General features: G+C 30.4%; 19 non-coding genes across 19 annotated transcripts; all 19 read left to right on the plus strand.

The window, feature by feature from the left end:
* The first annotated feature begins 850 nt into the window (after positions 1 to 850).
* TRNAT-AGU (transfer RNA threonine (anticodon AGU)) lies at positions 851 to 924 on the plus strand. Its single transcript has one exon. It is a non-coding gene; the product is annotated as a tRNA-Thr (tRNA).
* Positions 925 to 1,779: 855 nt separating this feature from the next.
* On the plus strand, positions 1,780 to 1,853 carry TRNAM-CAU (transfer RNA methionine (anticodon CAU)). The gene has a single exon. It is a non-coding gene; the product is annotated as a tRNA-Met (tRNA).
* Positions 1,854 to 3,035: 1,182 nt separating this feature from the next.
* TRNAT-AGU (transfer RNA threonine (anticodon AGU)) lies at positions 3,036 to 3,109 on the plus strand. The gene has a single exon. It is a non-coding gene; the product is annotated as a tRNA-Thr (tRNA).
* Positions 3,110 to 3,963: 854 nt separating this feature from the next.
* On the plus strand, positions 3,964 to 4,037 carry TRNAM-CAU (transfer RNA methionine (anticodon CAU)). Its single transcript has one exon. It is a non-coding gene; the product is annotated as a tRNA-Met (tRNA).
* A 1,182-nt stretch (positions 4,038 to 5,219) lies between these two features.
* Positions 5,220 to 5,293, plus strand: TRNAT-AGU (transfer RNA threonine (anticodon AGU)). Its single transcript has one exon. It is a non-coding gene; the product is annotated as a tRNA-Thr (tRNA).
* An 854-nt stretch (positions 5,294 to 6,147) lies between these two features.
* TRNAM-CAU (transfer RNA methionine (anticodon CAU)) lies at positions 6,148 to 6,221 on the plus strand. Its single transcript has one exon. It is a non-coding gene; the product is annotated as a tRNA-Met (tRNA).
* Positions 6,222 to 7,402: 1,181 nt separating this feature from the next.
* On the plus strand, positions 7,403 to 7,476 carry TRNAT-AGU (transfer RNA threonine (anticodon AGU)). Its single transcript has one exon. It is a non-coding gene; the product is annotated as a tRNA-Thr (tRNA).
* Positions 7,477 to 9,586: 2,110 nt separating this feature from the next.
* On the plus strand, positions 9,587 to 9,660 carry TRNAT-AGU (transfer RNA threonine (anticodon AGU)). The gene has a single exon. It is a non-coding gene; the product is annotated as a tRNA-Thr (tRNA).
* An 854-nt stretch (positions 9,661 to 10,514) lies between these two features.
* Positions 10,515 to 10,588, plus strand: TRNAM-CAU (transfer RNA methionine (anticodon CAU)). The gene has a single exon. It is a non-coding gene; the product is annotated as a tRNA-Met (tRNA).
* A 1,181-nt stretch (positions 10,589 to 11,769) lies between these two features.
* On the plus strand, positions 11,770 to 11,843 carry TRNAT-AGU (transfer RNA threonine (anticodon AGU)). The gene has a single exon. It is a non-coding gene; the product is annotated as a tRNA-Thr (tRNA).
* Positions 11,844 to 13,953: 2,110 nt separating this feature from the next.
* On the plus strand, positions 13,954 to 14,027 carry TRNAT-AGU (transfer RNA threonine (anticodon AGU)). The gene has a single exon. It is a non-coding gene; the product is annotated as a tRNA-Thr (tRNA).
* Positions 14,028 to 14,881: 854 nt separating this feature from the next.
* Positions 14,882 to 14,955, plus strand: TRNAM-CAU (transfer RNA methionine (anticodon CAU)). The gene has a single exon. It is a non-coding gene; the product is annotated as a tRNA-Met (tRNA).
* Positions 14,956 to 16,136: 1,181 nt separating this feature from the next.
* Positions 16,137 to 16,210, plus strand: TRNAT-AGU (transfer RNA threonine (anticodon AGU)). Its single transcript has one exon. It is a non-coding gene; the product is annotated as a tRNA-Thr (tRNA).
* A 2,110-nt stretch (positions 16,211 to 18,320) lies between these two features.
* On the plus strand, positions 18,321 to 18,394 carry TRNAT-AGU (transfer RNA threonine (anticodon AGU)). The gene has a single exon. It is a non-coding gene; the product is annotated as a tRNA-Thr (tRNA).
* An 854-nt stretch (positions 18,395 to 19,248) lies between these two features.
* On the plus strand, positions 19,249 to 19,322 carry TRNAM-CAU (transfer RNA methionine (anticodon CAU)). Its single transcript has one exon. It is a non-coding gene; the product is annotated as a tRNA-Met (tRNA).
* A 1,181-nt stretch (positions 19,323 to 20,503) lies between these two features.
* On the plus strand, positions 20,504 to 20,577 carry TRNAT-AGU (transfer RNA threonine (anticodon AGU)). The gene has a single exon. It is a non-coding gene; the product is annotated as a tRNA-Thr (tRNA).
* Positions 20,578 to 22,687: 2,110 nt separating this feature from the next.
* Positions 22,688 to 22,761, plus strand: TRNAT-AGU (transfer RNA threonine (anticodon AGU)). Its single transcript has one exon. It is a non-coding gene; the product is annotated as a tRNA-Thr (tRNA).
* Positions 22,762 to 23,615: 854 nt separating this feature from the next.
* Positions 23,616 to 23,689, plus strand: TRNAM-CAU (transfer RNA methionine (anticodon CAU)). Its single transcript has one exon. It is a non-coding gene; the product is annotated as a tRNA-Met (tRNA).
* Positions 23,690 to 24,870: 1,181 nt separating this feature from the next.
* TRNAT-AGU (transfer RNA threonine (anticodon AGU)) lies at positions 24,871 to 24,944 on the plus strand. Its single transcript has one exon. It is a non-coding gene; the product is annotated as a tRNA-Thr (tRNA).
* Positions 24,945 to 26,681: the final 1,737 nt, after the last annotated feature.

The raw sequence follows: 26,681 nt of genomic DNA on the forward strand, positions 1-26,681 counted from the left end.
TGGGAAAGAGTCATTTTAGTCCTAGAGGCTAGGAGAATTATTTAAAAACGAATCAATATTTAGTTTCATAACATTTGCAAAATTCTGTTAGGAAAGTATTTCCAGAAAAAAAAGCTTCAAGTCTCTTGAACAATCTTCAAGAAAAAAAGCTAACATTAGATCTATATTTAGAAGATAGAGATCTTCATTTGAATTACAAGTTTATTTTTTCTGTTTCTGTATCATAAAAAAGCAAACATTAATCCATTGTAGGATGTTTTTAAAGAGAATGCTATAATAACTGCTACAAAAAATTAATATAAGAGAGTGACTTTGCCAAACCATTTTAAGAAAAACAGTCCTATAATTTTTAAATAAATGTAGAGAAGAAAACATATACTGTATTTTTTTTCTTTATTTTTACCTTTTAAAGAATCGATTAAGCATCGGCCTTTTTAAGGATCTCAAAAAATGTTACCATAAAACATACATGAGATATATAATTTTTCATTATATGACACTTTGGAGCAGGTGGTGCTGTGGCTTAGCTGGTTAACACGCCTGTCTAGTAAACAGGAGATCCTGCAATCGAATCTTGGCAGTGACTTTTGTTTAGTTAATTTTCATCACCTTATTATGTAGTTTGTTGTTGATTCATGACAATATGAGATGTGAAAACTTTAGCAGTCTTCTTTCTGGCTTACTTGGTGGACAATGTTCTATGTTTCTAGATAAAGTCTACATCTGACAAACACAAAATAATGCAATATTTCCTTTCTTGAATATAATCTATATTTTAGCATTAAAATGTTGCTAAGATAAACATCAGATATTTCCATAAAATAGCATGTAAAAAAGTTTCTTTCCATGTGGTGCTGTGGCTTAGTTGGTTAAAGCGCCTGTCTAGTAAACAGGAGATCCTGAGTTCAAATCTCAGCAGTGCCTTTGTTTGATTCATTTTCATCTACTAAGTATGTAGTTTGTTGTTGATTCGTTACAATATGAGACGTGACAACTGTAGTAGCTTTCACCCAGGCTTACTTGATGAACAATGTACTACATTTCTAGAAAAAGTCCATATCAGAAAAACACAAAATAATGCTATATTCCCATTCTTGAGTATAAGCTATTTTTTTTTTAAATAAACTGATGCTAAGGCAATCATCAGAAATTTCCAGAAAATAGCATTTATTATGCTTGAGCAAGCTCCATGATTAATATCATGTGCAGTCAAAGGAGAATCATGCAGGGAATTTTATAAAATGTCAGTTACAAGTACATTTTCTAAGATAAATAGAGAGAGAGTAATTTTTATCATAACAGCTGGGAGAACAATTGAAAATTAAACAATATTTAGTTCCATAACATCCAAAATTGTGTTAACAAAGTGTTTCCAAAACTGCTTTGCTTTTCTTGAAAAAGCTTAAAGATAAAATGCTAAAAATTGTTCTATCTTTTTAAGATACTTTTTAATTTTACTTCATGTTTTTACTATGTGAGCATCAGAAAATACTGGCACTAATTCTCATGTAGGATTCCTTTAAAGAGAAATCCATAATAACTGCTACAAAATAGTATACTAGAAAGTCACATGGCAATACATTGTAAGAAATAAGGGCCTGTATTTCACAAAAGAAAGAAGAGAATAAAAACATATTTATTTATTCACTTATTCATTCAAAATTGCCAACCGTTTTAAACTTTGATAAAATACATGTCTCAAAAAGCATTTCAAATATTATTAGCCAAAAATTATACTTTACATATATTTTTTTTAATATTAAACAGGGGCTTCTATATGGTGCTGTGGCTTAGTTGGTTAAAGTGCCTGTCTCATAAACAGGAGATCCTGAGTTCAAATCTCAGCAGTACCTTTTATTTGCTTGTCATATCTTAGCATGTAGTGTATTGTTGATGCTCAAGAAATAAGACGTGATTCCTTGAGCAACTTTCACCCCAGTTCACTTGGTCAGCAATACAGTTCATTTCTAGATGCAGTCCATATTAGAAGACAACAAAACATGTTCCTGTTTTGATATAAGCCATATAGTTGAATTAAATGTATGCTGTTAGACATGAGAGTTTTCTAGAAAATACTTTGCATTCTGTTTAAACAACCTCCAGAATAATAATGGAGTTTAGTCAAAGGAGAAGTCCATAGGAAGAGTGAAAATAACTAAAGCAAAGTATGTTTACCAAGATCATTTGGGAAAGAGTCATTTTAGTCCTAGAGGCTAGGAGAATTATTTAAAAATGAATCAATATTTAGTTTCATAACATTTGCAAAATTCTGTTAGGAAAGTATTTCCAGAAAAAAAAGCTTCAAGTCTCTTGAACAATCTTCAAGAAAAAAAGCTAACATTAGATCTATATTTAGAAGATAGAGATCTTCATTTGAATTACAAGTTTATTTTTTCTGTTTCTGTATCATAAAAAAGCAAACATTAATCCATTGTAGGATGTTTTTAAAGAGAATGCTATAATAACTGCTACAAAAAATTAATATAAGAGAGTGACTTTGCCAAACCATTTTAAGAAAAACAGTCCTATAATTTTTAAATAAATGTAGAGAAGAAAACATATACTGTATTTGTTTTCTTTATTTTTACCTTTTAAAGAATCGATTAAGCATCGGCCTTTTTAAGGATCTCAAAAAATGTTACCATAAAACATACATGAGATATATAATTTTTCATTATATGACACTTTGGAGCAGGTGGTGCTGTGGCTTAGCTGGTTAACACGCCTGTCTAGTAAACAGGAGATCCTGCAATCGAATCTTGGCAGTGACTTTTGTTTAGTTAATTTTCATCACCTTATTATGTAGTTTGTTGTTGATTCATGACCATATGAGATGTGAAAACTTTAGCAGTCTTCTTTCTGGCTTACTTGGTGGACAATGTTCTATGTTTCTAGATAAAGTCTACATCTGACAAACACAAAATAATGCAATATTTCCTTTCTTGAATATAATCTATATTTTAGCATTAAAATGTTGCTAAGATAAACATCAGATATTTCCATAAAATAGCATGTAAAAAAGCTTCTTTCCATGTGGTGCTGTGGCTTAGTTGGTTAAAGCGCCTGTCTAGTAAACAGGAGATCCTGAGTTCAAATCTCAGCAGTGCCTTTGTTTGATTCATTTTCATCTACTAAGTATGTAGTTTGTTGTTGATTCGTTACAATATGAGACGTGACAACTGTAGTAGCTTTCACCCAGGCTTACTTGATGAACAATGTACTACATTTCTAGAAAAAGTCCATATCAGAAAAACACAAAATAATGCTATATTCCCATTCTTGAGTATAAGCTTTTTTTTTTAAAAATAAACTGATGCTAAGGCAAACATCAGAAATTTCCAGAAAATAGCATTTATTATGCTTGAGCAAGCTCCATGATTAATATCATGTGCAGTCAAAGGAGAATCATGCAGGGAATTTTATAAAATGTCAGTTACAAGTACATTTTCTAAGATAAATAGAGAGAGAGTAATTTTTATCATAACAGCTGGGAGAACAATTGAAAATTAAACAATATTTAGATCCATAACATCCAAAATTGTGTTAACAAAGTGTTTCCAAAACTGCTTTGCTTTTCTTGAAAAAGCTTAAAGATAAAATGCTAAAAATTGTTCTATCTTTTTAAGATACTTTTTAATTTTACTTCATGCTTTTACTATGTGAGCATCAGAAAATACTGGCACTAATTCTCATGTAGGATTCCTTTAAAGAGAAATCCATAATAACTGCTACAAAATAGTATACTAGAATGTCACTTGGCAATACATTGTAAGAAATAAGGGCCTGTATTTCACAAAAGAAAGGAGAGAATAAAAACATATTTATTTATTCACTTATTCATTCAAAATTGCCAACCGTTTTAAACTTTGATAAAATACTTGTCTCAAAAAGCATTTCAAATATTTTTACCAAAAATGATACTTTACATATATTTTTTTTAATATTAAACAGGGGCTTCTATATGGTGCTGTGGCTTAGTTGGTTAAAGTGCCTGTCTCATAAACAGGAGATCCTGAGTTCAAATCTCAGCAGTACCTTTTATTTGCTTGTCATATCTTAGCATGTAGTGTATTGTTGATGCTCAAGAAATAAGATGTGATTCCTTGAGCAACTTTCACCCCAGTTCACTTGGTCAGCAATACAGTTCATTTCTAGATGCAGTCCATATTAGAAGACAACAAAACATGTTCCTGTTTTGATATAAGCCATATAGTTGAATTAAATGTATGCTGTTAGACATGAGAGTTTTCTAGAAAATACTTTGCATTCTGTTTAAACAACCTCCAGAATAATAATGGAGTTTAGTCAAAGGAGAAGTCCATAGGAAGTGTGAAAATAACTAAAGCAAAGTATGTTTACCAAGATCATTTGGGAAAGAGTCATTTTAGTCCAAGAGGCTAGGAGAATTATTTAAAAATGAATCAATATTTAGTTTCATAACATTTGCAAAATTCTGTTAGGAAAGTATTTCCAGAAAAAAAAGCTTCAAGTCTCTTGAACAAGCTTCAAGAAAAAAAGCTAACATTAGATCTATATTTAGAAGATAGAGATCTTCATTTGAATTACAAGTTTATTTTTTCTGTTTCTGTATCATAAAAAAGCAAACATTAATCCATTGTAGGATGTTTTTAAAGAGAATGCTATAATAACTGCTACAAAAAATTAATATAAGAGAGTGACTTTGCCAAAACATTTTAAGAAAAACAGTCCTATAATTTTTAAATAAATGTAGAGAAGAAAACATATACTGTATTTTTTTTCTTTATTTTTACCTTTTAAAGAATCGATTAAGCATCGGCCTTTTTAAGGATCTCAAAAAATGTTACCATAAAACATACATGAGATATATAATTTTTCATTATATGACACTTTGGAGCAGGTGGTGCTGTGGCTTAGCTGGTTAACACGCCTGTCTAGTAAACAGGAGATCCTGCAATCGAATCTTGGCAGTGACTTTTGTTTAGTTAATTTTCATCACCTTATTATGTAGTTTGTTGTTGATTCATGACCATATGAGATGTGAAAACTTTAGCAGTCTTCTTTCTGGCTTACTTGGTGGACAATGTTCTATGTTTCTAGATAAAGTCTACATCTGACAAACACAAAATAATGCAATATTTCCTTTCTTGAATATAATCTATATTTTAGCATTAAAATGTTGCTAAGATAAACATCAGATATTTCCATAAAATAGCATGTAAAAAAGCTTCTTTCCATGTGGTGCTGTGGCTTAGTTGGTTAAAGCGCCTGTCTAGTAAACAGGAGATCCTGAGTTCAAATCTCAGCAGTGCCTTTGTTTGATTCATTTTCATCTACTAAGTATGTAGTTTGTTGTTGATTCGTTACAATATGAGACGTGACAACTGTAGTAGCTTTCACCCAGGCTTACTTGATGAACAATGTACTACATTTCTAGAAAAAGTCCATATCAGAAAAACACAAAATAATGCTATATTCCCATTCTTGAGTATAAGCTTTTTTTTTTAAAAATAAACTGATGCTAAGGCAAACATCAGAAATTTCCAGAAAATAGCATTTATTATGCTTGAGCAAGCTCCATGATTAATATCATGTGCAGTCAAAGGAGAATCATGCAGGGAATTTTATAAAATGTCGGTTACAAGTACATTTTCTAAGATAAATAGAGAGAGAGTAATTTTTATCATAACACCTGGGAGAACAATTGAAAATTAAACAATATTTAGATCCATAACATCCAAAATTGTGTTAACAAAGTGTTTCCAAAACTGCTTTGCTTTTCTTGAAAAAGCTTAAAGATAAAATGCTAAAAATTGTTCTATCTTTTTAAGATACTTTTTAATTTTACTTCATGTTTTTACTATGTGAGCATCAGAAAATACTGGCACTAATTCTCATGTAGGATTCCTTTAAAGAGAAATCCATAATAACTGCTACAAAATAGTATACTAGAATGTCACTTGGCAATACATTGTAAGAAATAAGGGCCTGTATTTCACAAAAGAAAGGAGAGAATAAAAACATATTTATTTATTCACTTATTCATTCAAAATTGCCAACCGTTTTAAACTTTGATAAAATACTTGTCTCAAAAAGCATTTCAAATATTTTTACCAAAAATGATACTTTACATATATTTTTTTTAATATTAAACAGGGGCTTCTATATGGTGCTGTGGCTTAGTTGGTTAAAGTGCCTGTCTCATAAACAGGAGACCCTGAGTTCAAATCTCAGCAGTACCTTTTATTTGCTTGTCATATCTTAGCATGTAGTGTATTGTTGATGCTCAAGAAATAAGATGTGATTCCTTGAGCAACTTTCACCCCAGTTCACTTGGTCAGCAATACAGTTCATTTCTAGATGCAGTCCATATTAGAAGACAACAAAACATGTTCCTGTTTTGATATAAGCCATATAGTTGAATTAAATGTATGCTGTTAGACATGAGAGTTTTCTAGAAAATACTTTGCATTCTGTTTAAACAACCTCCAGAATAATAATGGAGTTTAGTCAAAGGAGAAGTCCATAGGAAGTGTGAAAATAACTAAAGCAAAGTATGTTTACCAAGATCATTTGGGAAAGAGTCATTTTAGTCCTAGAGGCTAGGAGAATTATTTAAAAATGAATCAATATTTAGTTTCATAACATTTGCAAAATTCTGTTAGGAAAGTATTTCCAGAAAAAAAAGCTTCAAGTCTCTTGAACAAGCTTCAAGAAAAAAAGCTAACATTAGATCTATATTTAGAAGATAGAGATCTTCATTTGAATTACAAGTTTATTTTTTCTGTTTCTGTATCATAAAAAATCAAACATTAATCCATTGTAGGATGTTTTTAAAGAGAATGCTATAATAACTGCTACAAAAAAGTAATATAAGAGAGTGACTTTGCCAAACCATTTTAAGAAAAACTGTCCTATAATTTTTAAATAAATGTAGAGAAGAAAACATATACTGTATTTTTTTTCTTTATTTTTACCTTTTAAAGAATCGATTAAGCATCGGCCTTTTTAAGGATCTCAAAAAATGTTACCATAAAACATACATGAGATATATAATTTTTCATTATATGACACTTTGGAGCAGGTGGTGCTGTGGCTTAGCTGGTTAACACGCCTGTCTAGTAAACAGGAGATCCTGCAATCGAATCTTGGCAGTGACTTTTGTTTAGTTAATTTTCATCACCGTATTATGTAGTTTGTTGATGATTCATGACATATGAGATGTGAAAACTTTAGCAGTCTTCTTTCTGGCTTACTTGGTGGACAATGTTCTATGTTTCTAGATAAAGTTTACATCTGACAAACACAAAATAATGCAATATTTCCTTTTTTGAATTTAAGCTATATTTTAGCATCAAAATGATTCTAAGGTAAACATCAGATATTTCCATAAAATAGCATGTAAAAAAGCTTCTTTCCATGTGGTGCTGTGGCTTAGTTGGTTAAAGCGCCTGTCTAGTAAACTGGAGATCCTGAGTTCAAAACTCAGCAGTGCCTTTGTTTGATTCAATTTCATCTGCTAAGTATGTAGTTTGTTGTTGATTCGTTACAATATGAGACGTGACAACTGTAGTAGCTTTCTCCCAGGCTTACTTGATGAACAATGTACTACATTTCTAGAAAAAGTCCATATCAGAAAAACACAAAATAATGCTATATTCCCATTCTTGAGTATAAGCTAATTTTTTTTTAAATAAACTGATGCTAAGGCAAACATCAGAAATTTCCAGAAAATAGCATTTATTATGCTTGAGCAAGCTCCATGATTAATATCATGTGCAGTCAAAGGAGAATCATGCAGGGAATTTTATAAAATGTCAGTTACAAGTACATTTTCTAAGATAAATAGAGAGAGAGTAATTTTTATCATAACAGCTGGGAGAACAATTGAAAATTAAACAATATTTAGATCCATAACATCCAAAATTGTGTTAACAAAGTGTTTCCAAAACTGCTTTGCTTTTCTTGAAAAAGCTTAAAGATAAAATGCTAAAAATTGTTCTATCTTTTTAAGATACTTTTTAATTTTACTTCATGTTATTACTATGTGAGCATCAGAAAATACTGGCACTAATTCTCATGTAGGATTCCTTTAAAGAGAAATCCATAATAACTGCTACAAAATAGTATACTAGAATGTCACTTGGCAATACATTGTAAGAAATAAGGGCCTGTATTTCACAAAAGAAAGGAGAGAATAAAAACATATTTATTTATTCACCTATTCATTCAAAATTGCCAACCATTTTAAACTTTGATAAAATACTTGTCTCAAAAAGCATTTCAAATATTTTTACCAAAAATGATACTTTACATATATTTTTTTTAATATTAAACAGGGGCTTCTATATGGTGCTGTGGCTTAGTTGGTTAAAGTGCCTGTCTCATTAACAGGAGATCCTGAGTTCAAATCTCAGCAGTACCTTTTATTTGCTTGTCATATCTTAGCATGTAGTGTATTGTTGATGCTCAAGAAATAAGATGTGATTCCTTGAGCAACTTTCACCCCAGTTCACTTGGTCAGCAATACAGTTCATTTCTAGATGCAGTCCATATTAGAAGACAACAAAACATGTTTCTGTTTTGATATAAGCCATATAGTTGAATTAAATGTATGCTGTTAGACATGAGAGTTTTCTAGAAAATACTTTGCATTCTGTTTAAACAACCTCCAGAATAATAATGGAGTTTAGTCAAAGGAGAAGTCCATAGGAAGTGTGAAAATAACTAAAGCAAAGTATGTTTACCAAGATCATTTGGGAAAGAGTCATTTTAGTCCTAGAGGCTAGGAGAATTATTTAAAAATGAATCAATATTTAGTTTCATAACATTTGCAAAATTCTGTTAGGAAAGTATTTCCAGAAAAAAAAGCTTCAAGTCTCTTGAACAAGCTTCAAGAAAAAAAGCTAACATTAGATCTATATTTAGAAGATAGAGATCTTCATTTGAATTACAAGTTTATTTTTTCTGTTTCTGTATCATAAAAAAGCAAACATTAATCCATTGTAGGATGTTTTTAAAGAGAATGCTATAATAACTGCTACAAAAAATTAATATCAGAGAGTGACTTTGCCAAAACATTTTAAGAAAAACAGTCCTATAATTTTTAAATAAATGTAGAGAAGAAAACATATACTGTATTTTTTTTCTTTATTTTTACCTTTTAAAGAATCGATTAAGCATCGGCCTTTTTAAGGATCTCAAAAAATTTTACCATAAAACATACATGAGATATATAATTTTTCATTATATGACACTTTGGAGCAGGTGGTGCTGTGGCTTAGCTGGTTAACACGCCTGTCTAGTAAACAGGAGATCCTGCAATCGAATCTTGGCAGTGACTTTTGTTTAGTTAATTTTCATCACCTTATTATGTAGTTTGTTGTTGATTCATGACCATATGAGATGTGAAAACTTTAGCAGTCTTCTTTCTGGCTTACTTGGTGGACAATGTTCTATGTTTCTAGATAAAGTCTACATCTGACAAACACAAAATAATGCAATATTTCCTTTCTTGAATATAATCTATATTTTAGCATTAAAATGTTGCTAAGATAAACATCAGATATTTCCATAAAATAGCATGTAAAAAAGCTTCTTTCCATGTGGTGCTGTGGCTTAGTTGGTTAAAGCGCCTGTCTAGTAAACAGGAGATCCTGAGTTCAAATCTCAGCAGTGCCTTTGTTTGATTCATTTTCATCTACTAAGTATGTAGTTTGTTGTTGATTCGTTACAATATGAGACGTGACAACTGTAGTAGCTTTCACCCAGGCTTACTTGATGAACAATGTACTACATTTCTAGAAAAAGTCCATATCAGAAAAACACAAAATAATGCTATATTCCCATTCTTGAGTATAAGCTTTTTTTTTAAAAAATAAACTGATGCTAAGGCAAACATCAGAAATTTCCAGAAAATAGCATTTATTATGCTTGAGCAAGCTCCATGATTAATATCATGTGCAGTCAAAGGAGAATCATGCAGGGAATTTTATAAAATGTCAGTTACAAGTACATTTTCTAAGATAAATAGAGAGAGAGTAATTTTTATCATAACAGCTGGGAGAACAATTGAAAATTAAACAATATTTAGATCCATAACATCCAAAATTGTGTTAACAAAGTGTTTCCAAAACTGCTTTGCTTTTCTTGAAAAAGCTTAAAGATAAAATGCTAAAAATTGTTCTATCTTTTTAAGATACTTTTTAATTTTACTTCATGTTTTTACTATGTGAGCATCAGAAAATACTGGCACTAATTCTCATGTAGGATTCCTTTAAAGAGAAATCCATAATAACTGCTACAAAATAGTATACTAGAATGTCACTTGGCAATACATTGTAAGAAATAAGGGCCTGTATTTCACAAAAGAAAGGAGAGAATAAAAACATATTTATTTATTCACTTATTCATTCAAAATTGCCAACCGTTTTAAACTTTGATAAAATACTTGTCTCAAAAAGCATTTCAAATATTTTTACCAAAAATGATACTTTACATATATTTTTTTTAATATTAAACAGGGGCTTCTATATGGTGCTGTGGCTTAGTTGGTTAAAGTGCCTGTCTCATAAACAGGAGACCCTGAGTTCAAATCTCAGCAGTACCTTTTATTTGCTTGTCATATCTTAGCATGTAGTGTATTGTTGATGCTCAAGAAATAAGATGTGATTCCTTGAGCAACTTTCACCCCAGTTCACTTGGTCAGCAATACAGTTCATTTCTAGATGCAGTCCATATTAGAAGACAACAAAACATGTTCCTGTTTTGATATAAGCCATATAGTTGAATTAAATGTATGCTGTTAGACATGAGAGTTTTCTAGAAAATACTTTGCATTCTGTTTAAACAACCTCCAGAATAATAATGGAGTTTAGTCAAAGGAGAAGTCCATAGGAAGTGTGAAAATAACTAAAGCAAAGTATGTTTACCAAGATCATTTGGGAAAGAGTCATTTTAGTCCTAGAGGCTAGGAGAATTATTTAAAAATGAATCAATATTTAGTTTCATAACATTTGCAAAATTCTGTTAGGAAAGTATTTCCAGAAAAAAAAGCTTCAAGTCTCTTGAACAAGCTTCAAGAAAAAAAGCTAACATTAGATCTATATTTAGAAGATAGAGATCTTCATTTGAATTACAAGTTTATTTTTTCTGTTTCTGTATCATAAAAAATCAAACATTAATCCATTGTAGGATGTTTTTAAAGAGAATGCTATAATAACTGCTACAAAAAAGTAATATAAGAGAGTGACTTTGCCAAACCATTTTAAGAAAAACTGTCCTATAATTTTTAAATAAATGTAGAGAAGAAAACATATACTGTATTTTTTTTCTTTATTTTTACCTTTTAAAGAATCGATTAAGCATCGGCCTTTTTAAGGATCTCAAAAAATGTTACCATAAAACATACATGAGATATATAATTTTTCATTATATGACACTTTGGAGCAGGTGGTGCTGTGGCTTAGCTGGTTAACACGCCTGTCTAGTAAACAGGAGATCCTGCAATCGAATCTTGGCAGTGACTTTTGTTTAGTTAATTTTCATCACCGTATTATGTAGTTTGTTGATGATTCATGACATATGAGATGTGAAAACTTTAGCAGTCTTCTTTCTGGCTTACTTGGTGGACAATGTTCTATGTTTCTAGATAAAGTTTACATCTGACAAACACAAAATAATGCAATATTTCCTTTTTTGAATTTAAGCTATATTTTAGCATCAAAATGATTCTAAGGTAAACATCAGATATTTCCATAAAATAGCATGTAAAAAAGCTTCTTTCCATGTGGTGCTGTGGCTTAGTTGGTTAAAGCGCCTGTCTAGTAAACTGGAGATCCTGAGTTCAAAACTCAGCAGTGCCTTTGTTTGATTCAATTTCATCTACTAAGTATGTAGTTTGTTGTTGATTCGTTACAATATGAGACGTGACAACTGTAGTAGCTTTCTTCCAGGCTTACTTGATGAACAATGTACTACATTTCTAGAAAAAGTCCATATCAGAAAAACACAAAATAATGCTATATTCCCATTCTTGAGTATAAGCTAATTTTTTTTTAAATAAACTGATGCTAAGGCAAACATCAGAAATTTCCAGAAAATAGCATTTATTATGCTTGAGCAAGCTCCATGATTAATATCATGTGCAGTCAAAGGAGAATCATGCAGGGAATTTTATAAAATGTCAGTTACAAGTACATTTTCTAAGATAAATAGAGAGAGAGTAATTTTTATCATAACAGCTGGGAGAACAATTGAAAATTAAACAATATTTAGATCCATAACATCCAAAATTGTGTTAACAAAGTGTTTCCAAAACTGCTTTGCTTTTCTTGAAAAAGCTTAAAGATAAAATGCTAAAAATTGTTCTATCTTTTTAAGATACTTTTTAATTTTACTTCATGTTATTACTATGTGAGCATCAGAAAATACTGGCACTAATTCTCATGTAGGATTCCTTTAAAGAGAAATCCATAATAACTGCTACAAAATAGTATACTAGAATGTCACTTGGCAATACATTGTAAGAAATAAGGGCCTGTATTTCACAAAAGAAAGGAGAGAATAAAAACATATTTATTTATTCACCTATTCATTCAAAATTGCCAACCATTTTAAACTTTGATAAAATACTTGTCTCAAAAAGCATTTCAAATATTTTTACCAAAAATGATACTTTACATATATTTTTTTTAATATTAAACAGGGGCTTCTATATGGTGCTGTGGCTTAGTTGGTTAAAGTGCCTGTCTCATTAACAGGAGATCCTGAGTTCAAATCTCAGCAGTACCTTTTATTTGCTTGTCATATCTTAGCATGTAGTGTATTGTTGATGCTCAAGAAATAAGATGTGATTCCTTGAGCAACTTTCACCCCAGTTCACTTGGTCAGCAATACAGTTCATTTCTAGATGCAGTCCATATTAGAAGACAACAAAACATGTTTCTGTTTTGATATAAGCCATATAGTTGAATTAAATGTATGCTGTTAGACATGAGAGTTTTCTAGAAAATACTTTGCATTCTGTTTAAACAACCTCCAGAATAATAATGGAGTTTAGTCAAAGGAGAAGTCCATAGGAAGTGTGAAAATAACTAAAGCAAAGTATGTTTACCAAGATCATTTGGGAAAGAGTCATTTTAGTCCTAGAGGCTAGGAGAATTATTTAAAAATGAATCAATATTTAGTTTCATAACATTTGCAAAATTCTGTTAGGAAAGTATTTCCAGAAAAAAAAGCTTCAAGTCTCTTGAACAAGCTTCAAGAAAAAAAGCTAACATTAGATCTATATTTAGAAGATAGAGATCTTCATTTGAATTACAAGTTTATTTTTTCTGTTTCTGTATCATAAAAAAGCAAACATTAATCCATTGTAGGATGTTTTTAAAGAGAATGCTATAATAACTGCTACAAAAAATTAATATCAGAGAGTGACTTTGCCAAAACATTTTAAGAAAAACAGTCCTATAATTTTTAAATAAATGTAGAGAAGAAAACATATACTGTATTTTTTTTCTTTATTTTTACCTTTTAAAGAATCGATTAAGCATCGGCCTTTTTAAGGATCTCAAAAAATTTTACCATAAAACATACATGAGATATATAATTTTTCATTATATGACACTTTGGAGCAGGTGGTGCTGTGGCTTAGCTGGTTAACACGCCTGTCTAGTAAACAGGAGATCCTGCAATCGAATCTTGGCAGTGACTTTTGTTTAGTTAATTTTCATCACCTTATTATGTAGTTTGTTGTTGATTCATGACCATATGAGATGTGAAAACTTTAGCAGTCTTCTTTCTGGCTTACTTGGTGGACAATGTTCTATGTTTCTAGATAAAGTCTACATCTGACAAACACAAAATAATGCAATATTTCCTTTCTTGAATATAATCTATATTTTAGCATTAAAATGTTGCTAAGATAAACATCAGATATTTCCATAAAATAGCATGTAAAAAAGCTTCTTTCCATGTGGTGCTGTGGCTTAGTTGGTTAAAGCGCCTGTCTAGTAAACAGGAGATCCTGAGTTCAAATCTCAGCAGTGCCTTTGTTTGATTCATTTTCATCTACTAAGTATGTAGTTTGTTGTTGATTCGTTACAATATGAGACGTGACAACTGTAGTAGCTTTCACCCAGGCTTACTTGATGAACAATGTACTACATTTCTAGAAAAAGTCCATATCAGAAAAACACAAAATAATGCTATATTCCCATTCTTGAGTATAAGCTTTTTTTTTAAAAAATAAACTGATGCTAAGGCAAACATCAGAAATTTCCAGAAAATAGCATTTATTATGCTTGAGCAAGCTCCATGATTAATATCATGTGCAGTCAAAGGAGAATCATGCAGGGAATTTTATAAAATGTCAGTTACAAGTACATTTTCTAAGATAAATAGAGAGAGAGTAATTTTTATCATAACAGCTGGGAGAACAATTGAAAATTAAACAATATTTAGATCCATAACATCCAAAATTGTGTTAACAAAGTGTTTCCAAAACTGCTTTGCTTTTCTTGAAAAAGCTTAAAGATAAAATGCTAAAAATTGTTCTATCTTTTTAAGATACTTTTTAATTTTACTTCATGTTTTTACTATGTGAGCATCAGAAAATACTGGCACTAATTCTCATGTAGGATTCCTTTAAAGAGAAATCCATAATAACTGCTACAAAATAGTATACTAGAATGTCACTTGGCAATACATTGTAAGAAATAAGGGCCTGTATTTCACAAAAGAAAGGAGAGAATAAAAACATATTTATTTATTCACTTATTCATTCAAAATTGCCAACCGTTTTAAACTTTGATAAAATACTTGTCTCAAAAAGCATTTCAAATATTTTTACCAAAAATGATACTTTACATATATTTTTTTTAATATTAAACAGGGGCTTCTATATGGTGCTGTGGCTTAGTTGGTTAAAGTGCCTGTCTCATAAACAGGAGACCCTGAGTTCAAATCTCAGCAGTACCTTTTATTTGCTTGTCATATCTTAGCATGTAGTGTATTGTTGATGCTCAAGAAATAAGATGTGATTCCTTGAGCAACTTTCACCCCAGTTCACTTGGTCAGCAATACAGTTCATTTCTAGATGCAGTCCATATTAGAAGACAACAAAACATGTTCCTGTTTTGATATAAGCCATATAGTTGAATTAAATGTATGCTGTTAGACATGAGAGTTTTCTAGAAAATACTTTGCATTCTGTTTAAACAACCTCCAGAATAATAATGGAGTTTAGTCAAAGGAGAAGTCCATAGGAAGTGTGAAAATAACTAAAGCAAAGTATGTTTACCAAGATCATTTGGGAAAGAGTCATTTTAGTCCTAGAGGCTAGGAGAATTATTTAAAAATGAATCAATATTTAGTTTCATAACATTTGCAAAATTCTGTTAGGAAAGTATTTCCAGAAAAAAAAGCTTCAAGTCTCTTGAACAAGCTTCAAGAAAAAAAGCTAACATTAGATCTATATTTAGAAGATAGAGATCTTCATTTGAATTACAAGTTTATTTTTTCTGTTTCTGTATCATAAAAAATCAAACATTAATCCATTGTAGGATGTTTTTAAAGAGAATGCTATAATAACTGCTACAAAAAAGTAATATAAGAGAGTGACTTTGCCAAACCATTTTAAGAAAAACTGTCCTATAATTTTTAAATAAATGTAGAGAAGAAAACATATACTGTATTTTTTTTCTTTATTTTTACCTTTTAAAGAATCGATTAAGCATCGGCCTTTTTAAGGATCTCAAAAAATGTTACCATAAAACATACATGAGATATATAATTTTTCATTATATGACACTTTGGAGCAGGTGGTGCTGTGGCTTAGCTGGTTAACACGCCTGTCTAGTAAACAGGAGATCCTGCAATCGAATCTTGGCAGTGACTTTTGTTTAGTTAATTTTCATCACCGTATTATGTAGTTTGTTGATGATTCATGACATATGAGATGTGAAAACTTTAGCAGTCTTCTTTCTGGCTTACTTGGTGGACAATGTTCTATGTTTCTAGATAAAGTTTACATCTGACAAACACAAAATAATGCAATATTTCCTTTTTTGAATTTAAGCTATATTTTAGCATCAAAATGATTCTAAGGTAAACATCAGATATTTCCATAAAATAGCATGTAAAAAAGCTTCTTTCCATGTGGTGCTGTGGCTTAGTTGGTTAAAGCGCCTGTCTAGTAAACTGGAGATCCTGAGTTCAAAACTCAGCAGTGCCTTTGTTTGATTCAATTTCATCTACTAAGTATGTAGTTTGTTGTTGATTCGTTACAATATGAGACGTGACAACTGTAGTAGCTTTCTCCCAGGCTTACTTGATGAACAATGTACTACATTTCTAGAAAAAGTCCATATCAGAAAAACACAAAATAATGCTATATTCCCATTCTTGAGTATAAGCTAATTTTTTTTTAAATAAACTGATGCTAAGGCAAACATCAGAAATTTCCAGAAAATAGCATTTATTATGCTTGAGCAAGCTCCATGATTAATATCATGTGCAGTCAAAGGAGAATCATGCAGGGAATTTTATAAAATGTCAGTTACAAGTACATTTTCTAAGATAAATAGAGAGAGAGTAATTTTTATCATAACAGCTGGGAGAACAATTGAAAATTAAACAATATTTAGATCCATAACATCCAAAATTGTGTTAACAAAGTGTTTCCAAAACTGCTTTGCTTTTCTTGAAAAAGCTTAAAGATAAAATGCTAAAAATTGTTCTATCTTTTTAAGATACTTTTTAATTTTACTTCATGTTATTACTATGTGAGCATCAGAAAATACTGGCACTAATTCTCATGTAGGATTCCTTTAAAGAGAAATCCATAATAACTGCTACAAAATAGTATACTAGAATGTCACTTGGCAATACATTGTAAGAAATAAGGGCCTGTATTTCACAAAAGAAAGGAGAGAATAAAAACATATTTATTTATTCACCTATTCATTCAAAATTGCCAACCGTTTTAAACTTTGATAAAATACTTGTCTCAAAAAGCATTTCAAATATTTTTACCAAAAATGATACTTTACATATATTTTTTTTAATATTAAACAGGGGCTTCTATATGGTGCTGTGGCTTAGTTGGTTAAAGTGCCTGTCTCATTAACAGGAGATCCTGAGTTCAAATCTCAGCAGTACCTTTTATTTGCTTGTCATATCTTAGCATGTAGTGTATTGTTGATGCTCAAGAAATAAGATGTGATTCCTTGAGCAACTTTCACCCCAGTTCACTTGGTCAGCAATACAGTTCATTTCTAGATGCAGTCCATATTAGAAGACAACAAAACATGTTTCTGTTTTGATATAAGCCATATAGTTGAATTAAATGTATGCTGTTAGACATGAGAGTTTTCTAGAAAATACTTTGCATTCTGTTTAAACAACCTCCAGAATAATAATGGAGTTTAGTCAAAGGAGAAGTCCATAGGAAGTGTGAAAATAACTAAAGCAAAGTATGTTTACCAAGATCATTTGGGAAAGAGTCATTTTAGTCCTAGAGGCTAGGAGAATTATTTAAAAATGAATCAATATTTAGTTTCATAACATTTGCAAAATTCTGTTAGGAAAGTATTTCCAGAAAAAAAAGCTTCAAGTCTCTTGAACAAGCTTCAAGAAAAAAAGCTAACATTAGATCTATATTTAGAAGATAGAGATCTTCATTTGAATTACAAGTTTATTTTTTCTGTTTCTGTATCATAAAAAAGCAAACATTAATCCATTGTAGGATGTTTTTAAAGAGAATGCTATAATAACTGCTACAAAAAATTAATATAAGAGAGTGACTTTGCCAAAACATTTTAAGAAAAACAGTCCTATAATTTTTAAATAAATGTAGAGAAGAAAACATATACTGTATTTTTTTTCTTTATTTTTACCTTTTAAAGAATCGATTAAGCATCGGCCTTTTTAAGGATCTCAAAAAATTTTACCATAAAACATACATGAGATATATAATTTTTCATTATATGACACTTTGGAGCAGGTGGTGCTGTGGCTTAGCTGGTTAACACGCCTGTCTAGTAAACAGGAGATCCTGCAATCGAATCTTGGCAGTGACTTTTGTTTAGTTAATTTTCATCACCTTATTATGTAGTTTGTTGTTGATTCATGACCATATGAGATGTGAAAACTTTAGCAGTCTTCTTTCTGGCTTACTTGGTGGACAATGTTCTATGTTTCTAGATAAAGTCTACATCTGACAAACACAAAATAATGCAATATTTCCTTTCTTGAATATAATCTATATTTTAGCATTAAAATGTTGCTAAGATAAACATCAGATATTTCCATAAAATAGCATGTAAAAAAGCTTCTTTCCATGTGGTGCTGTGGCTTAGTTGGTTAAAGCGCCTGTCTAGTAAACAGGAGATCCTGAGTTCAAATCTCAGCAGTGCCTTTGTTTGATTCATTTTCATCTACTAAGTATGTAGTTTGTTGTTGATTCGTTACAATATGAGACGTGACAACTGTAGTAGCTTTCACCCAGGCTTACTTGATGAACAATGTACTACATTTCTAGAAAAAGTCCATATCAGAAAAACACAAAATAATGCTATATTCCCATTCTTGAGTATAAGCTTTTTTTTTTAAAAATAAACTGATGCTAAGGCAAACATCAGAAATTTCCAGAAAATAGCATTTATTATGCTTGAGCAAGCTCCATGATTAATATCATGTGCAGTCAAAGGAGAATCATGCAGGGAATTTTATAAAATGTCAGTTACAAGTACATTTTCTAAGATAAATAGAGAGAGAGTAATTTTTATCATAACAGCTGGGAGAACAATTGAAAATTAAACAATATTTAGATCCATAACATCCAAAATTGTGTTAACAAAGTGTTTCCAAAACTGCTTTGCTTTTCTTGAAAAAGCTTAAAGATAAAATGCTAAAAATTGTTCTATCTTTTTAAGATACTTTTTAATTTTACTTCATGTTTTTACTATGTGAGCATCAGAAAATACTGGCACTAATTCTCATGTAGGATTCCTTTAAAGAGAAATCCATAATAACTGCTACAAAATAGTATACTAGAATGTCACTTGGCAATACATTGTAAGAAATAAGGGCCTGTATTTCACAAAAGAAAGGAGAGAATAAAAACATATTTATTTATTCACTTATTCATTCAAAATTGCCAACCGTTTTAAACTTTGATAAAATACTTGTCTCAAAAAGCATTTCAAATATTTTTACCAAAAATGATACTTTACATATATTTTTTTTAATATTAAACAGGGGCTTCTATATGGTGCTGTGGCTTAGTTGGTTAAAGTGCCTGTCTCATAAACAGGAGACCCTGAGTTCAAATCTCAGCAGTACCTTTTATTTGCTTGTCATATCTTAGCATGTAGTGTATTGTTGATGCTCAAGAAATAAGATGTGATTCCTTGAGCAACTTTCACCCCAGTTCACTTGGTCAGCAATACAGTTCATTTCTAGATGCAGTCCATATTAGAAGACAACAAAACATGTTCCTGTTTTGATATAAGCCATATAGTTGAATTAAATGTATGCTGTTAGACATGAGAGTTTTCTAGAAAATACTTTGCATTCTGTTTAAACAACCTCCAGAATAATAATGGAGTTTAGTCAAAGGAGAAGTCCATAGGAAGTGTGAAAATAACTAAAGCAAAGTATGTTTACCAAGATCATTTGGGAAAGAGTCATTTTAGTCCTAGAGGCTAGGAGAATTATTTAAAAATGAATCAATATTTAGTTTCATAACATTTGCAAAATTCTGTTAGGAAAGTATTTCCAGAAAAAAAAGCTTCAAGTCTCTTGAACAAGCTTCAAGAAAAAAAGCTAACATTAGATCTATATTTAGAAGATAGAGATCTTCATTTGAATTACAAGTTTATTTTTTCTGTTTCTGTATCATAAAAAATCAAACATTAATCCATTGTAGGATGTTTTTAAAGAGAATGCTATAATAACTGCTACAAAAAAGTAATATAAGAGAGTGACTTTGCCAAACCATTTTAAGAAAAACTGTCCTATAATTTTTAAATAAATGTAGAGAAGAAAACATATACTGTATTTTTTTTCTTTATTTTTACCTTTTAAAGAATCGATTAAGCATCGGCCTTTTTAAGGATCTCAAAAAATGTTACCATAAAACATACATGAGATATATAATTTTTCATTATATGACACTTTGGAGCAGGTGGTGCTGTGGCTTAGCTGGTTAACACGCCTGTCTAGTAAACAGGAGATCCTGCAATCGAATCTTGGCAGTGACTTTTGTTTAGTTAATTTTCATCACCGTATTATGTAGTTTGTTGATGATTCATGACATATGAGATGTGAAAACTTTAGCAGTCTTCTTTCTGGCTTACTTGGTGGACAATGTTCTATGTTTCTAGATAAAGTTTACATCTGACAAACACAAAATAATGCAATATTTCCTTTTTTGAATTTAAGCTATATTTTAGCATCAAAATGATTCTAAGGTAAACATCAGATATTTCCATAAAATAGCATGTAAAAAAGCTTCTTTCCATGTGGTGCTGTGGCTTAGTTGGTTAAAGCGCCTGTCTAGTAAACTGGAGATCCTGAGTTCAAAACTCAGCAGTGCCTTTGTTTGATTCAATTTCATCTACTAAGTATGTAGTTTGTTGTTGATTCGTTACAATATGAGACGTGACAACTGTAGTAGCTTTCTCCCAGGCTTACTTGATGAACAATGTACTACATTTCTAGAAAAAGTCCATATCAGAAAAACACAAAATAATGCTATATTCCCATTCTTGAGTATAAGCTAATTTTTTTTTAAATAAACTGATGCTAAGGCAAACATCAGAAATTTCCAGAAAATAGCATTTATTATGCTTGAGCAAGCTCCATGATTAATATCATGTGCAGTCAAAGGAGAATCATGCAGGGAATTTTATAAAATGTCAGTTACAAGTACATTTTCTAAGATAAATAGAGAGAGAGTAATTTTTATCATAACAGCTGGGAGAACAATTGAAAATTAAACAATATTTAGATCCATAACATCCAAAATTGTGTTAACAAAGTGTTTCCAAAACTGCTTTGCTTTTCTTGAAAAAGCTTAAAGATAAAATGCTAAAAATTGTTCTATCTTTTTAAGATACTTTTTAATTTTACTTCATGTTATTACTATGTGAGCATCAGAAAATACTGGCACTAATTCTCATGTAGGATTCCTTTAAAGAGAAATCCATAATAACTGCTACAAAATAGTATACTAGAATGTCACTTGGCAATACATTGTAAGAAATAAGGGCCTGTATTTCACAAAAGAAAGGAGAGAATAAAAACATATTTATTTATTCACCTATTCATTCAAAATTGCCAACCGTTTTAAACTTTGATAAAATACTTGTCTCAAAAAGCATTTCAAATATTTTTACCAAAAATGATACTTTACATATATTTTTTTTAATATTAAACAGGGGCTTCTATATGGTGCTGTGGCTTAGTTGGTTAAAGTGCCTGTCTCATTAACAGGAGATCCTGAGTTCAAATCTCAGCAGTACCTTTTATTTGCTTGTCATATCTTAGCATGTAGTGTATTGTTGATGCTCAAGAAATAAGATGTGATTCCTTGAGCAACTTTCACCCCAGTTCACTTGGTCAGCAATACAGTTCATTTCTAGATGCAGTCCATATTAGAAGACAACAAAACATGTTTCTGTTTTGATATAAGCCATATAGTTGAATTAAATGTATGCTGTTAGACATGAGAGTTTTCTAGAAAATACTTTGCATTCTGTTTAAACAACCTCCAGAATAATAATGGAGTTTAGTCAAAGGAGAAGTCCATAGGAAGTGTGAAAATAACTAAAGCAAAGTATGTTTACCAAGATCATTTGGGAAAGAGTCATTTTAGTCCTAGAGGCTAGGAGAATTATTTAAAAATGAATCAATATTTAGTTTCATAACATTTGCAAAATTCTGTTAGGAAAGTATTTCCAGAAAAAAAAGCTTCAAGTCTCTTGAACAAGCTTCAAGAAAAAAAGCTAACATTAGATCTATATTTAGAAGATAGAGATCTTCATTTGAATTACAAGTTTATTTTTTCTGTTTCTGTATCATAAAAAAGCAAACATTAATCCATTGTAGGATGTTTTTAAAGAGAATGCTATAATAACTGCTACAAAAAATTAATATAAGAGAGTGACTTTGCCAAAACATTTTAAGAAAAACAGTCCTATAATTTTTAAATAAATGTAGAGAAGAAAACATATACTGTATTTTTTTTCTTTATTTTTACCTTTTAAAGAATCGATTAAGCATCGGCCTTTTTAAGGATCTCAAAAAATTTTACCATAAAACATACATGAGATATATAATTTTTCATTATATGACACTTTGGAGCAGGTGGTGCTGTGGCTTAGCTGGTTAACACGCCTGTCTAGTAAACAGGAGATCCTGCAATCGAATCTTGGCAGTGACTTTTGTTTAGTTAATTTTCATCACCTTATTATGTAGTTTGTTGTTGATTCATGACCATATGAGATGTGAAAACTTTAGCAGTCTTCTTTCTGGCTTACTTGGTGGACAATGTTCTATGTTTCTAGATAAAGTCTACATCTGACAAACACAAAATAATGCAATATTTCCTTTCTTGAATATAATCTATATTTTAGCATTAAAATGTTGCTAAGATAAACATCAGATATTTCCATAAAATAGCATGTAAAAAAGCTTCTTTCCATGTGGTGCTGTGGCTTAGTTGGTTAAAGCGCCTGTCTAGTAAACAGGAGATCCTGAGTTCAAATCTCAGCAGTGCCTTTGTTTGATTCATTTTCATCTACTAAGTATGTAGTTTGTTGTTGATTCGTTACAATATGAGACGTGACAACTGTAGTAGCTTTCACCCAGGCTTACTTGATGAACAATGTACTACATTTCTAGAAAAAGTCCATATCAGAAAAACACAAAATAATGCTATATTCCCATTCTTGAGTATAAGCTTTTTTTTTTAAAAATAAACTGATGCTAAGGCAAACATCAGAAATTTCCAGAAAATAGCATTTATTATGCTTGAGCAAGCTCCATGATTAATATCATGTGCAGTCAAAGGAGAATCATGCAGGGAATTTTATAAAATGTCAGTTACAAGTACATTTTCTAAGATAAATAGAGAGAGAGTAATTTTTATCATAACAGCTGGGAGAACAATTGAAAATTAAACAATATTTAGATCCATAACATCCAAAATTGTGTTAACAAAGTGTTTCCAAAACTGCTTTGCTTTTCTTGAAAAAGCTTAAAGATAAAATGCTAAAAATTGTTCTATCTTTTTAAGATACTTTTTAATTTTACTTCATGTTTTTACTATGTGAGCATCAGAAAATACTGGCACTAATTCTCATGTAGGATTCCTTTAAAGAGAAATCCATAATAACTGCTACAAAATAGTATACTAGAATGTCACTTGGCAATACATTGTAAGAAATAAGGGCCTGTATTTCACAAAAGAAAGGAGAGAATAAAAACATATTTATTTATTCACTTATTCATTCAAAATTGCCAACCGTTTTAAACTTTGATAAAATACTTGTCTCAAAAAGCATTTCAAATATTTTTACCAAAAATGATACTTTACATATATTTTTTTTAATATTAAACAGGGGCTTCTATATGGTGCTGTGGCTTAGTTGGTTAAAGTGCCTGTCTCATAAACAGGAGACCCTGAGTTCAAATCTCAGCAGTACCTTTTATTTGCTTGTCATATCTTAGCATGTAGTGTATTGTTGATGCTCAAGAAATAAGATGTGATTCCTTGAGCAACTTTCACACCAGTTCACTTGGTCAGCAATACAGTTCATTTCTAGATGCAGTCCATATTAGAAGACAACAAAACATGTTCCTGTTTTGATATAAGCCATATAGTTGAATTAAATGTATGCTGTTAGACATGAGAGTTTTCTAGAAAATACTTTGCATTCTGTTTAAACAACCTCCAGAATAATAATGGAGTTTAGTCAAAGGAGAAGTCCATAGGAAGTGTGAAAATAACTAAAGCAAAGTATGTTTACCAAGATCATTTGGGAAAGAGTCATTTTAGTCCTAGAGGCTAGGAGAATTATTTAAAAATGAATCAATATTTAGTTTCATAACATTTGCAAAATTCTGTTAGGAAAGTATTTCCAGAAAAAAAAGCTTCAAGTCTCTTGAACAAGCTTCAAGAAAAAAAGCTAACATTAGATCTATATTTAGAAGATAGAGATCTTCATTTGAATTACAAGTTTATTTTTTCTGTTTCTGTATCATAAAAAATCAAACATTAATCCATTGTAGGATGTTTTTAAAGAGAATGCTATAATAACTGCTACAAAAAAGTAATATAAGAGAGTGACTTTGCCAAACCATTTTAAGAAAAACTGTCCTATAATTTTTAAATAAATGTAGAGAAGAAAACATATACTGTATTTTTTTTCTTTATTTTTACCTTTTAAAGAATCGATTAAGCATCGGCCTTTTTAAGGATCTCAAAAAATGTTACCATAAAACATACATGAGATATATAATTTTTCATTATATGACACTTTGGAGAAGGTGGTGCTGTGGCTTAGCTGGTTAACACGCCTGTCTAGTAAACAGGAGATCCTGCAATCGAATCTTGGCAGTGACTTTTGTTTAGTTAATTTTCATCACCGTATTATGTAGTTTGTTGATGATTCATGACATATGAGATGTGAAAACTTTAGCAGTCTTCTTTCTGGCTTACTTGGTGGACAATGTTCTATGTTTCTAGATAAAGTTTACATCTGACAAACACAAAATAATGCAATATTTCCTTTTTTGAATTTAAGCTATATTTTAGCATCAAAATGATTCTAAGGTAAACATCAGATATTTCCATAAAATAGCATGTAAAAAAGCTTCTTTCCATGTGGTGCTGTGGCTTAGTTGGTTAAAGCTCCTGTCTAGTAAACTGGAGATCCTGAGTTCAAAACTCAGCAGTGCCTTTGTTTGATTCAATTTCATCTACTAAGTATGTAGTTTGTTGTTGATTCGTTACAATATGAGACGTGACAACTGTAGTAGCTTTCTCCCAGGCTTACTTGATGAACAATGTACTACATTTCTAGAAAAAGTCCATATCAGAAAAACACAAAATAATGCTATATTCCCATTCTTGAGTATAAGCTAATTTTTTTTTAAATAAACTGATGCTAAGGCAAACATCAGAAATTTCCAGAAAATAGCATTTATTATGCTTGAGCAAGCTCCATGATTAATATCATGTGCAGTCAAAGGAGAATCATGCAGGGAATTTTATAAAATGTCAGTTACAAGTACATTTTCTAAGATAAATAGAGAGAGAGTAATTTTTATCATAACAGCTGGGAGAACAATTGAAAATTAAACAATATTTAGATCCATAACATCCAAAATTGTGTTAACAAAGTGTTTCCAAAACTGCTTTGCTTTTCTTGAAAAAGCTTAAAGATAAAATGCTAAAAATTGTTCTATCTTTTTAAGATACTTTTTAATTTTACTTCATGTTATTACTATGTGAGCATCAGAAAATACTGGCACTAATTCTCATGTAGGATTCCTTTAAAGAGAAATCCATAATAACTGCTACAAAATAGTATACTAGAATGTCACTTGGCAATACATTGTAAGAAATAAGGGCCTGTATTTCACAAAAGAAAGGAGAGAATAAAAACATATTTATTTATTCACCTATTCATTCAAAATTGCCAACCGTTTTAAACTTTGATAAAATACTTGTCTCAAAAAGCATTTCAAATATTTTTACCAAAAATGATACTTTACATATATTTTTTTTAATATTAAACAGGGGCTTCTATATGGTGCTGTGGCTTAGTTGGTTAAAGTGCCTGTCTCATTAACAGGAGATCCTGAGTTCAAATCTCAGCAGTACCTTTTATTTGCTTGTCATATCTTAGCATGTAGTGTATTGTTGATGCTCAAGAAATAAGATGTGATTCCTTGAGCAACTTTCACCCCAGTTCACTTGGTCAGCAATACAGTTCATTTCTAGATGCAGTCCATATTAGAAGACAACAAAACATGTTTCTGTTTTGATATAAGCCATATAGTTGAATTAAATGTATGCTGTTAGACATGAGAGTTTTCTAGAAAATACTTTGCATTCTGTTTAAACAACCTCCAGAATAATAATGGAGTTTAGTCAAAGGAGAAGTCCATAGGAAGTGTGAAAATAACTAAAGCAAAGTATGTTTACCAAGATCATTTGGGAAAGAGTCATTTTAGTCCTAGAGGCTAGGAGAATTATTTAAAAATGAATCAATATTTAGTTTCATAACATTTGCAAAATTCTGTTAGGAAAGTATTTCCAGAAAAAAAAGCTTCAAGTCTCTTGAACAAGCTTCAAGAAAAAAAGCTAACATTAGATCTATATTTAGAAGATAGAGATCTTCATTTGAATTACAAGTTTATTTTTTCTGTTTCTGTATCATAAAAAATCAAACATTAATCCATTGTAGGATGTTTTTAAAGAGAATGCTATAATAACTGCTACAAAAAAGTAATATAAGAGAGTGACTTTGCCAAACCATTTTAAGAAAAACTGTCCTATAATTTTTAAATAAATGTAGAGAAGAAAACATACACTGTATTTTTTTTCTTTATTTTTACCTTTTAAAGAATCGATTAAGCATCGGCCTTTTTAAGGATCTCAAAAAATGTTAGCATAAAACATACATGAGATA

This window comes from Taudactylus pleione, unplaced genomic scaffold, assembly GCF_031769625.1.
Source record: "Taudactylus pleione unplaced genomic scaffold, aTauple2 ptg000100l, whole genome shotgun sequence".
NCBI classification, from domain to species: domain Eukaryota; kingdom Metazoa; phylum Chordata; class Amphibia; order Anura; family Myobatrachidae; genus Taudactylus; species Taudactylus pleione.